The 12861-nt window shown below is 31.4% G+C and overlaps 2 long non-coding RNA genes across 2 annotated transcripts; both read right to left on the reverse strand.

The window, feature by feature from the left end:
- Positions 1–3481: 3481 nt before the first annotated feature.
- Positions 3482–4954, reverse strand: LOC146912260 (uncharacterized). The gene is made up of 3 exons (XR_015014328.1): positions 4622–4954; positions 4428–4527; positions 3482–3741 (listed from the first exon to the last, which is right to left on the reverse strand). It is a non-coding gene; the product is annotated as an uncharacterized LOC146912260 (long non-coding RNA).
- Positions 4955–8417: 3463 nt separating this feature from the next.
- Positions 8418–10986, reverse strand: LOC146912261 (uncharacterized). Its single transcript, XR_015016240.1, has 4 exons — positions 10745–10986; positions 10585–10669; positions 9843–10038; positions 8418–8586 (listed from the first exon to the last, which is right to left on the reverse strand). It is a non-coding gene; the product is annotated as an uncharacterized LOC146912261 (long non-coding RNA).
- Between the last annotated feature and the right edge of the window lie 1875 nt (positions 10987–12861).

A 12861-nucleotide genomic window follows, 5' to 3' on the forward strand; every position in this document is an offset into this window, starting at 1 on the left:
GAACTTCAAGGTGAGAAAAGTAAGTATTACGATGAATCTGGTGCTTTTCCAGAAATCTTCCAACTAGGTTTCTGTGGGGTGAATTGGTGAGATTTTGTAAAAGGTTAAAATTGGTATTTGTGATGGTTTGTAGGGGTAAATGTATAATTGTTGGAGTGTAGGGTATATTTTTCCGTGTGGAATTAAGACCAATTTTATGGTCTATTATATTTTGGTTCGTGTGAGTTGGACCGTTTAGACCTTGGGTCATACAATTTAAATTTGTAGATTCCCAGGTTAGCTTGTGACCTGTATAACATTTTTTGATTTCTAGATTTAAATTTAGCCCAAGGGTTGATGACGTATTTTCTCTAAGAAGGCTGATCATTATTTTACCCCAAGAAGGCTGGTCATTTTTTATCCCAAGAGGGTAAAAAGAAAATAAGTAGATTTAGTGAATTCAAATAAATTATTGTATCAATTATTGTATTGTATGAATTCTATTAATAAAATGAGATATTGTTATATGCCTCAATTTTGTTCATTCATTTTTATTTATTTTTGCTTTTATTTTCTAATTTTGTATTTAATGAATAAATATTAATTTATTTCATTTCCTTTTATTTATATTTGCATTAATGCAATGAATAAATCGAATCAATATTTATTTTAAGTTCATAAATAAATTAGAATAAAGTAAATACGTAAATAAATTAATTTTAATAAATAAATTAGAATAAAGTAAATATGTAAATAAAATAATTTTAATAAAGTAAATAAATTAGAATAAAGTGAACAAATAAATTAAAAAATAAATAAATTAGAATAAAGTGAAAAAATAAATTAGAATAAATAAAATAAAATAATTTGAATATAGTAAATAAATTAAAAAGAAGCGAGTTAAGTTACGCAACGTAACTTAACTGGCACAACTTTTTACACGTGCGTTAGTTAATTAATGCAGGGGTAGTTTGGGCATTTCAGCTGAGCGCGAGCGAAACTTGCTAGGGGAAGAGCAGAAATCACATTTTTTTTTATATATAAGAGCAGTGTTAACAACAACTAGACTTTTGACCCGTGCATCGCACGGGTTTTCTCGACTATAATAAAGACCAATAAATAATCTTTAACCCGTAAGATCATTGATATGGTAGAAAATATAATATTTTCTTCAAAAAAAAAGGCAAGCGGATAGGAATGAAATTGGTGTGCAATGCATTTTTTTAGATGGAATTTGTTAGGTTAAATAATTGCAAACCTAATAAAGCAAATGAGCGGGAAAAAATTAGGTTAAGTTGCTGCAGACGTAACAAAATTAATAAATAAGGATAAGGATGTCAAAAACAAAAGGCATGAAATTAAAAAAAAAATCCAAAAAAAAAGTATAAAATTCTTGACCAAAAAAAAAAGTATAAAATAGAAGGATCATACGTGATCATTGATATGGTAGAAAATATTTTCTTCAAAAAAAAAAGGCAAGAGGATAGGAATGAAATTGGTGTGCAATGCATTTTTTTAGATGGAATTTGTTAGGTTAAATAATTGCAAACCTAATAAAGCAAATGAGCGGGAAAAAATTAGGTTAAGTTGCTGCAGATGTAACAAAATTAATAAATAAAGATGTCAAAAACAAAAGGCATGAAATTAAAAAAAAAAGTGTAAAATTCTTGACCAAAAAAAAAAAGTATAAAATAGAAGGATCATAGGTGATCGTTGATATGGTAGAAAATATTTTCTTCAACAAAAAAGGGCAAGAGGATATGAATGAAATTGGTGTGCAATGCATTTTTTTAGATAGAATTTGTTAGGTTAAATAATTGCAAACCTAATAAAGCAAATGAGCGGGAAAAAATTAGGTTAAGTTGCTGCAGATGTAACAAAATTAATAAATAAGGATGTCAAAAACAAAAGACATGAAATTAAAATAAAAACCCAAAAAAAAAGAGTAAAATTCTTGACCAAAAAAAAGTATAAAATAGAAGAATCATACGTGATCATTGATATGGTAGAAAATATTTTCTTCAAAAAAAAAAAAAAAGGCAAGAGGATAGGAATGAAATTGGTTTGCAATGCATTTTTTTAGATGGAATTTGTTAGGTTAAATAATTGCAAAACTAATAAAGTAAATGAGCGGGAAAAAATTAGGTTAAGTTGCTGCAGACGTAACAAAATTAATAAATAAGGATCTCTTTTGAACACTCTCTACAACATTCCCTCTTTTATTGATTTAAATCAATGTGGATCTACACTATAGAAATAGAACCCACAAAAAATAGTGTGACATACAATAATTTTATCCAATAAAAAAGTATTGTTAGCATTCCTCTTTTATATAATACATATCTTATGAATTATAATTTGGTCCATGATTTACTATCCCAAAAGAAAAGTTTAAACTCATATTGACTACGTAGAGAAGGTAAATAAAATCATAATTTTTTTATGGTTTTTTTAGCAAACTTGTTACTTACAACTTTTAACATAATATTATGAACAATAGTAACTTTTTTAGCTTTTAAAAAATCAGATTTTTATAATGCCAACTTTTTAGTTTTTATTTTTATTTTTTATGGTCCAACCCATTTTACTCGTGGACCAAGCGGGTCCAACATTGACCGACATGTTACAACTAGTTATATAATTAAGTGATGGATCAACACAGTCTCTCTATGAATGATAAAATCGGGTGGACCTGTCGGGTTGACCCCTTTAACCGATCTTCTTTAGCGAAGTGAGTTGAGTTTTTGAACCTACTACTATTAGGTTGTCCGCTCCTCTTAATCCGCTAAAAAACAAGGAGTCTTGTTGATTTATTATACCCCTCCGTCCCAAGTTATACATTTTTTTTACCCTTTCACACAAATTAAAGAATGTAATTAATTTTGTATGTGAAAGAAAAATTACAGATTAGTTTACAAAATTATCTTTCATTAATATACGAGAAAGATAAATTGAAGAATTAAAATAAGAGAGAATAATAAATAGTTAAAAGTACTCTCTATTATCCTATTTGTAAAAGACATTTGAGTCAACAAAAGTTTATGTGTCTGATTCAAAATTTAGATCAAAATTCATTTAATTTTGTTGACTCAAATATCTCGTATAAATAAGTCTGTTGAGAGCATAAAAAGAAAAATAACAGTAATATTTTTTTGTGTTAACCCTCCGGTTTTCAGGAGGTCGAGTAATCCAATAATTGTTTAACCCGGAAATTGAACATGGATTCTTTTTTTTGCACAAACAAAAATGATGTATATTAACAACAACAGTGATACACCCCGCTAGAGCTGTCAAAACGGGCGGCCCGGCCCGTTTAGGCCCGGCCCGACCGGGTAACGGGCTTTTTAGGGCCGGGCTAAAAAGCCCGGTTTGAATATGGGCTGGAAATATAGAGCCCGAGCCCGGCCCTTTACGGGCTCCCGGGCTAACGGGCCAGCCCAGGCCCGTTTTTTCCTCTTTTTTTTTTCTTTTTTTTTCATTCTTTAAAGTTTGAACATATTAATTAACATAAATATACACAAGAAAATACCAATTATCCATAGTAACATTAACAAAAGTCACCAATTATCCCAGATGACTAAGATTCTAAATTCAAAATACTAATTATCCATAATAACATAACAAAAGTTTTAATGATTCAAAAAGTCACTCCCAACAAAGTCACTTAATCTTCAATAAGGTTCACAACATCCACACTGTTTGATGCTTGTCTACTTCCATGAGTTTCTTCTTCTTGAACATCACTGTTGTCCTCATATAATTCTACAAATTAAGAAAGACATAAGAATAACAAAATTGGTTGAAGACTAAAACATGCCATAAACAAAAAATAGGCCATAAACATACACAGCAACAATGGCAACATATCAGATGATAAAATTAGTCATTATATTTGTAATCTAAATTAGTCTTAAGGATACTCATGAATCAAATTAGTCATTTTTTTTTTAAGACTAAAACAGGAAGGCAAACCAAAACAAATTAGTCATGAATCAAATTAGTCCTACTTCCTCTAATAAGACTAAAACAGAAAGGCAAACCAAAACAATGTCCAAAACAGCACCTAACCACAAATAGAAAAACATCAACCAAAACTGCAAAGAAAAACTAAAACAAAATCCCTCACTAGACCCCTGCTGCCGCAACTGAGACTGGCCGGACAGCAAGGCACCAACAGCACCTAAACCAGCTGAAAACAGCAAAACAACAGGTTTATAATAACAGACTGTCACCTTCCAAACGTGGTTTTTTTTTACAAAATAAGCTGAACAAACAGACTTGTCTGATAATCACTTCAATTATTCATAACAAACAGGCCCTTAATATTAAACAAATCCATAACTACTTTAATTTCTTTAATCATTATCAGTTTTATGTGTTCGTGATTCATAGCATATATAATTGATTAACAATTTCAATATACACCAACAAAAAAGAAAGAAATATACCTAGAGAATTAACCACCATAAGACAAATGAGTAATAGCAACGTCATCAAGAAGAATATTGAAATCCTTGGCCCTTCTCACAAGACTATCCCTAACAAGAGCTGAAACGTGAGGCCGGTCTGTAAGAAGTTGATCCGCAATAACACAAATAGAATGAAGAAGAAACAAAATCAGTAAAACAAAGAAGAAACGAACCTGGAAAACGATGAAGAAGAAGAAGAACAAATCGAGTTGTTGAAGGAGAAGAATATGTGCAATACAGAGAAAAGAGAGAGAATGAGATCTGAGGCCGCCGTTCAACTGAAGCATACGTGAGTGAGTGAGTGTTTTTTAGGGTTTCTATCTTTGATTTTTGGGCCGGATCTTAATATTAATTGGGCTGTCCAGTGATCCAGTCCAGTGAAATAATCCAATGCAATTTTTTTGCGGGCTGCCGGGCCGCCCGAAGCCCGGCCGGGCTAGCCCTAACGGGCCCCGGGCTTTTTCGGGCCGGGCTAAAAAGCCCTGAAACGATTCGGGCTCCAAATTTTCGGCCCAGGCCCTGCATTTAATTTGGGCTTTCGGGCCGGCCCGTTGGGCCCGGCCCGTTTTGACAGCTCTACACCCCGCACAAGGCGTGCAAAAAGTGAATCACCGATCCAAGATTACAAAGTCATATCAATTGTTGGTGAACACCTATACAAAACAACGGATGTGTCCACCAATCATAATAACAATAACTGAAATTAGGGTGTTTTGCCTTTACCCACAAAAAAGAGTGTAACTTAACTTTCTCAAAAAGAGCATAAGATTCATCATTGATGAAGCTCATTAACTACTTGAGCCCAAGTGCTTGATTAAATAACAATAATATTTTATTAGTATCGTAAAATAATTTATTTGGGATATTTTTTTTCCAAAACAACTTTTAATTTAAGATGGAGGGAGTACTTTTAAAACATTGATCAGGAGAGGGAGAGGGAGAAGGAGAGGGAGGGAGGGAGTGAGGGAGAGAGAGAGAGAGAGAGAGAGAGAGAGAGAAAGCAATGGATAAATCCATTTTTTGTTCTTATACGTTCCTAGTTACGGTACCTCTCTACTCTAGTAGAGAGGTAGGGAGGGAGGGAGTGAGGGGTTAAAGAGTGTCTTATATGTTCCTAGTTACGGTACCTCTCTACTCTATTTCTTGAATTTATCTATCCAAAGCATTTGAAATATTTATGAGCGTTTAAAGAGAGGTACGAAGTGAAAGATATACGAGGGAGAACGCCATCGTAATGGTGTACTTCACATTATTAAACTTAAAAATTATCTTGACTAAACAAATATGTATAATTAAACTTAAAAATTATCTTGACTAAACAAATATGTATAATTAATTTTCGTCAAAAAAAGTATAATTAATACTCATTCTCTCGTTAATTATAAGACTATTTTAAAAAATTTGTTTCTCTAAATATAAGATTGTCTATAAAATTTTAAATTTATTAATTAATTTTTTTCTTCAAAAATACATCTTATTAATGTTATAAAAAAGTAGTATAGTAATAATCATACATATTTTTAGAAATTTTATTAAAGGCAGCAATTTGTTTAGAAAAATTGTAGTGTCTCAAATACAAGTTTTTTTTTTTTGGTTGAAAAAAGATAATTATAGTAAATGTGAATATCATAACTATAATCAAGAAAGTGCAATGCAAATTCACTTGGGTTGGTATAATGATGTTGGCTTCAGACTTGTGTGTTTATATCAAGATCTCATATTTAATTCTCTCTTATACCAATTTCGATGATAAGAGTCTTCTTGAGCAATTCAAATTTACTTTCCTATGTTCCAAAGTATAAACTACGCCCTCCGTTCCAAAATACAAGTCTCAGTTTACCATTGTACACATGTCAATACCCAACTTTGATCATTAATATCTTTAATTATATATAATAAAAAATTATAAAAATTTAATATTTTAAAAATATTTATCTAGACAAATCAAACAACATCTTACATGCTAACATTTGTATTTATATATTAGTTAAAAGATATGGTCAAAGTAAGCCATCTGAATAGTACATATTGTAAAATTGTGACATGTATTTTGAAACGAAGGGAATAATAAAAGAAACGGTTGATTGGTTTGATTTGAGAAATGATTTTTGTACAACCATTTTATTACAATTTTTTGACAACTTTCTCTCTCATACTCACATTATATTCTTATTCTCTCTCTTTCTTTTTATCTCTCTATTGTTTTTGACCAATGAGAAGAGAGAAAATAAAAGTTGTCATCAATGTTGTCACAAATGGTTGTACATATTTCCTCAAAAAAACAAATGGTTGTACATATATCATTACAATTGTTTGATTTTACCCAAATTACTGAACACCCCTAAAGAGGACAATACAACTTCTTTTCGAGCAAACCCAGATACTGCACTTTTATTTCACCGTAAGATAGAAAATTGATTTAGTATTTAAAAAATTTAAAATGAATAATAATACCCTCAAAGCACATATAGGTAAAAAAAATACATCAATCCTCATCTCAAAAGTACAACTAATATACTCCCTCCGTCCCGGAATAACTGACCCATTTTCTAAAAAAAAGTGTCCCAAAATAACTGACCCATTTCAATTTTCAATACAACTTTCATCATTCCCAATACAATATAACACTAAATAATACTACTTTTATCATTCCTAATACAATATATTCCACTTTCCCCTTTATTTATACATTTTTCTTAATATGTGTGAAAAACAAAATTGTGTCAATTAAATTGGGACGGAGGTAGCAGTATTTACAACAAAAAAATAACTATGGACTCCTTGTATCTAGAGTTGGGATTTGAGCGAGCTCCATTTAAACCCAATCATTTCAAGTCTACTCGTTAAACGACTAAACAAATCAAAGAAAATATAACAAATTGTGATACGTTGGTTGAAGTCTGCCTTATTTTGATTTAATATTACTAAATTTTAAAATGAATGATAATGCCCTCAAAGCATAAATAGGTAAAGAAATAACACATCAAACCTTATCTTATAAGTACAATTAATATAGTAAAAGACTCCATAAACATTTGATAATCTTTGGAAAAGAAAAAAAAACTATCGATCCCTTATATCTAGAGTTGGGATTTAATTTGGTTCACTCCGTTTAACCCAATATTTTTTAAGAACTAATCAAGAAAAATGATAACGAGTCGTGATACGCTGGTTTTTTATTTTTTTGGTGGCCGGAGTTCGAACCCCGGACCTTGCATATATTATACATTGTTCATACCAACTGAGCTAAGCTCACGAAGACGATGTGTTGGTTTGAGTCTGCCTCATGTTGATTTACTATTGCTTAATTTTAAAATGCATAATAATACCCACAAAGCATAGGGTTGGGATTAATATTACTAAATTTCAAAAGGAATAATAATAATAATAATAATACCTTAAAACTACTTTTCATTTATAAACTTATTACTCAGAACTATTTGATGTAACTTTGTTTTGCCTCTTTAGGCACTCTTTGTGCTAGATAGCAAAACTATTTGTTGTTAATATATATATCTCAATTTGGCTTGTTAAAAAAATAATAATACCTTAAAAAAAACCATTGACCCCATATAGCTAAGGTTGAGATTTGAGATAGTCCGCTCCATTTAACCCAATCTTTCAAAGCTCACGTGTTAAACGAGTAAACAAGCCAAACTTTATGAATACGAGTTGTGATATGTAGTCCTCGATCCGTCATATACCAAACCCTACTTATAGTAGGTACACTATTGAGTTCCATGTTAGGCCGAGTTTACATTAACTTATTAAGTGATGTCAATTAAGTGATGTCATTATTTATAAAAATAATAATAAGAACTATTAGAGTATCTTTGATGGCGTGAACTAACGTGGGTAAACTATGTTAATTTTTGTGGGGTCAAATTTCTATGTATGATGTAACACCCATACTAAATTTATCTAGAATATTTAGCATGTGCGTTAAACTTAGTATTGGATACATTAAAATTACAATAAATAAAAATTTCTCCAAATAAATTATAGAATTACTTGTCTTATACATCTGAAAGAGTATCAATGACGTTTACAAAATACATGCAATGACAAGTAAACATAATTTTCCAGCTTCTTCTGCTACTTCATCACGAAATGTTCAGCTTGCGCACCACCTGAGAATCTGAAATAAAATAAAAGGGATTGGGGTGAGACAGGATGTCTCAGTGAGTTCCACCTATCCTAGGTTGTAGGCAATCACAGGGAACCTAGGATCGCCATCTGTCTCTAAACTTAACCCATTCCGGGTTTATACTATTTTATCATGCATACTGAGCGATCGGGGGATAACTAGGATCGCTATCTGAATTACTAATATAATTCTAATACTAATGACAAAATCATAAACATAATCATAATGTCTGTCATATTATGTTAGAAATGTTAGCGTTGAACAAACAATATTATCTGAGTTGATTTTACGGAATAAACCCAGGTGGAGTAACCCCGGAATTTATTCCACTCTGACCGGTATTAATTTCCAACTGGCGGGAACCCAACTGACGGGGATACCGGACTCCTCTTATTGTCATGGGGTCATCCTTACGGATAGTGCCCGTTCCAACTGGCGGGAACCTTTCGTATCCAACTGGCGGGAATAGCGAAAGCCATGACTTATAAATTATTTAATATTATAAATTGAACTGATTCTCTGATAACTGAGTTAATCCTCAACTCCACTACTGACGGGGAGATAGAGAGGAATAACTTATCTTAACTGATTTCTTTTAATGTTAATATTTTTGAAACTGATAATAAAGACGTAGTGATCTCGTCTTCATCCTGACTTAGGATAATCCCATTCATAAGGGTTAGTAACCTACCCATAAATATTCATTCGTAAATATACATATATTATTCTTAATATGTCTCTCTCTCTCGTCAGTGTATGATTTTCTACGTATAGACACTAATGTTGGAAAATGCATGGCATTCCATTAACAAATTTTATAGGAACAAAAGTTCAGGCCTTGGCCACATAAAAATCAATTCCATACGATAACAACCCCTTGCTATAGGGTCTGCAATGTTTAAACAAGTTTGCTTGAAGAAATAAAGGTTCTAAACTATGGCCATATAGCAACCAAGTATCATGATAACAAATCGATTAATACGTAACTTGACCCTATTTAAATAAAGTTATGAAAAGAAGGAAAATTAACACGACTACATAATTTTGGGTTTTCAAAATTATCATGATGTAGTAACATGATTCGAATGCACAATGACCATTTTTCCAACATTAGTCCTAACATAGCACATACACTAACATAAGGGGTAACACTAGTACTTATATATATATTTATTCTAAATCAATTGTTATCTCACAATATAAGCAATTAATCTACCCAAAGGTGGGTTCTATCTAAAGGAACTCACCGTGAATCACTCCCGGAAATGGAAAAATAGCTTATCCACAATCTGCGGCTTTTGCTAACTCCAAAACCCAATAATCACTTTCGAAAATAGCTTATGCCTTGACTTATAGGTCTTGCCTTTTCTGAAACAGTCCAACCCACTTGTCACATACTCCTACTTCATCAACCAGCATATAGAAATATTCTTATTTCAGTTCCTGCACCAGAAGTTCACCATTTGGCTATTTAAGCACTTCTAAAACAGCTTAATTACCATTTAAGCATTTTTACTATTACTAAAACAACTTATCATTTTTCCATTACCCATATACCAGTTTAACATATCTCTTCTAATCTGGTAATTACAAAATAATACCTGAAACAGTTCAAATTCCAACTTAAGCTATTATCTAAATGGCTTAACTAGTAACTTATGGCTTCTATCATATCAATTTTGATCCAAACTTTCATACAACAGTTCCAACGTGGATAATACACCCTATGAGTCTCTTATACAGAAGTTTAAAACACAACTTAATCATTTAAAGCAAAATCCCCAAAACAGCTTAACTGACAGCTTATGACCTTTAGACAATTCAATTTCAATTCAAATTTTCCAGAATCAAACCAAACATGTATATACATCTCCTAAGCCAATTATACAAAATTTCCAACATGTTTAACTCAATAATCAATTATGGTAGCTTTAGAAGCAACTTATGGCAACTTAATCACAACTCAAGCTATTTATAACTTATACTTACACTTCAATTTCAACATTCAGCTCTTTCCTCAATGTTGACACTTCTCCTTGCTTCCAACTTTGAGTTTCTACTTCAAAACTTGAACCTATCATCCAAAAACACCACCACCATGAACATCATCTCTTATATTCCATATCTCTTACTTGCAATAAAAGCTTACCTAAGGTCCCAAAGGGTGGGGAGGTGCTGCTATGGCTGATTAGAGGGAGAGAAAATAATTCTTGAAGCTTGTTCCTTGATTGAATTTCTATAAGGAATCTATTGGAGCAATTCTCATGATGAAAAGGTGAAAATTTGATGAGGTTTAGGCTTAAGGGGAGAGAGAGGCGAGAGAGAGCTCAAGGGAGAAGGGAAATATTTGTTTTTTCTGATTTTTGGAGTGAAAGAAAATGGTAGAAATGTGTAGAAATTTCACATGTTTTGTCCTATAAAAATATCATGAGTGGAAATGACCTTTTTGCCCCATTTTTTCTACACCATTCCTCAAACCAAAAATATCCTATAAAAATGTCGTAATAGTTTTAAGCGGCATATTTCATTTTCCGTAGACCATTGAAATAATATAATTTGGTCGTGTAAAGTCGTATGCATAATTACCATTTTGCCCTTCTCTTAAAAATTCCTAAGATAAAATAACTGATACTGATTTTTGTTACATCTAAGGTATTACATATGATTTAACCAATCTATAGTTGATCTAAGTAGTTTTTATTTAATGGTGGTTGTTTATAAAGAACTCAAACTCGACCCTAAATATTTATATTTTATTACTTGTAATTAGTTTTTATTCAAAACTAATATTAGTTTAACTATTTTAATTAAAATCCTTAAAAATATTAATTATTAAAGTTGTAGAAAAATTATTTTCATAAACTTTACTAAAACAAATTGTAAACAATAATAAACATATAAATTATAAAATTAAAAGTGATACAAAGCACACAACAATAATGCATAAAAACTATATTTTTAATGGTATAATTATAGAAGATTGAAAGAAAACAAAAGAATAAAATTATAGATGGTGAAATTGTATGTAGAAAAACACAAGTCTGGGCATAGTGCATCATGCACTAAAGTTTCTCATACTAAGGAGTTGATCACTCTCAAGTCCTACTCTCAAGTAGAACTGACAATAAACCGAACCAACTCGAGAAGAGTTTGAGACTCACTCGACAATTGATTCATTGAATTTGGTTCATAAATCAAACGGGTTGAACTTGAATTGAAAATTAAGTTCGGTAATTAAATAAGCCGAACTTAAGCTACATATAGTTCGACTCGTTTGGTTTATAAATTGACTCGATTATATAATTTTTTAATTTATATAATTGATTTTATGTATTCATTCAAATAATTTTGTTTGATGGAATACATTCAAATAATTTATGTTGAGTTTGTTTTCAAAACTTCTCAGTCCCACATCGGTCATGTTAGTGGAAAGTTGAGAAGGAACTGTCTATATAATCAACAAAGTGTGATGAAGTTCGGCAGGTTTAGAGTTGAAGTTAAACAACATTATTAAGCATTTAATGCAATGTGTTCTCAACCAATTTTCTTATTGACACTAGCTCAAGTTCCAATTACTTGACTATTGGTCAAATTTTGAATTTTGAATTATTATTACTTAGAACTCAAAAAAAGATTTAAAACGAACTCGAGTCAAGTTTTAAACTAAGTAAATTCTTAATGAGTCGAGTCAAACTCAATAAAATTTGACTCAATTCAACTCATTTTTAGCTATACTATCAAGGTCGTGAGTTCAACTTTTGTCAATGTGACAACCTCTTTGGTGGTGGATGATTTATAAGTAGGGGTGGGAATAGGCCAGGTCAGGCTAAGCTTTGATAGGTCTGAGCCTGACCTACGAAAATTTTTACAAGTCTAAGCCTGGCCTATGGCTTATCATAGACCATTTTTCTTGGTCTGACCTGACCTATTTAAAAGCTTGGACTGGCCTGAAAGCCTACTTCCAGGCTTACTTTACATTATGGTCATCAAATAGTCATTTGGCCTACTAAATAGGCTAAACAGGCCTTAAAGCCTACTTAAAAGCCTATTTCACTACAAGTAAGTTTTAACTAGATTAAAGCCTACTTAAAAACATATAACACCAAAGCCTATTAAGGGACTAATAGATAGAGAAAAAGGTGTTTATATTTTTAATGTATGCAATTACTCCATCCATTTCAAAATATAAGCAAAATTCACTTTTTAGGTTCATTCATTTAATGATGTATGTGGTCCATATTATGAACCACATTCATCATTAAATGA

The sequence above is a fragment of the Medicago sativa genome, chromosome 6 (assembly GCF_051527215.1).
Source record: "Medicago sativa cultivar Bolivia chromosome 6, Bolivia_mono, whole genome shotgun sequence".
Lineage (NCBI taxonomy): Eukaryota > Viridiplantae > Streptophyta > Magnoliopsida > Fabales > Fabaceae > Medicago > Medicago sativa.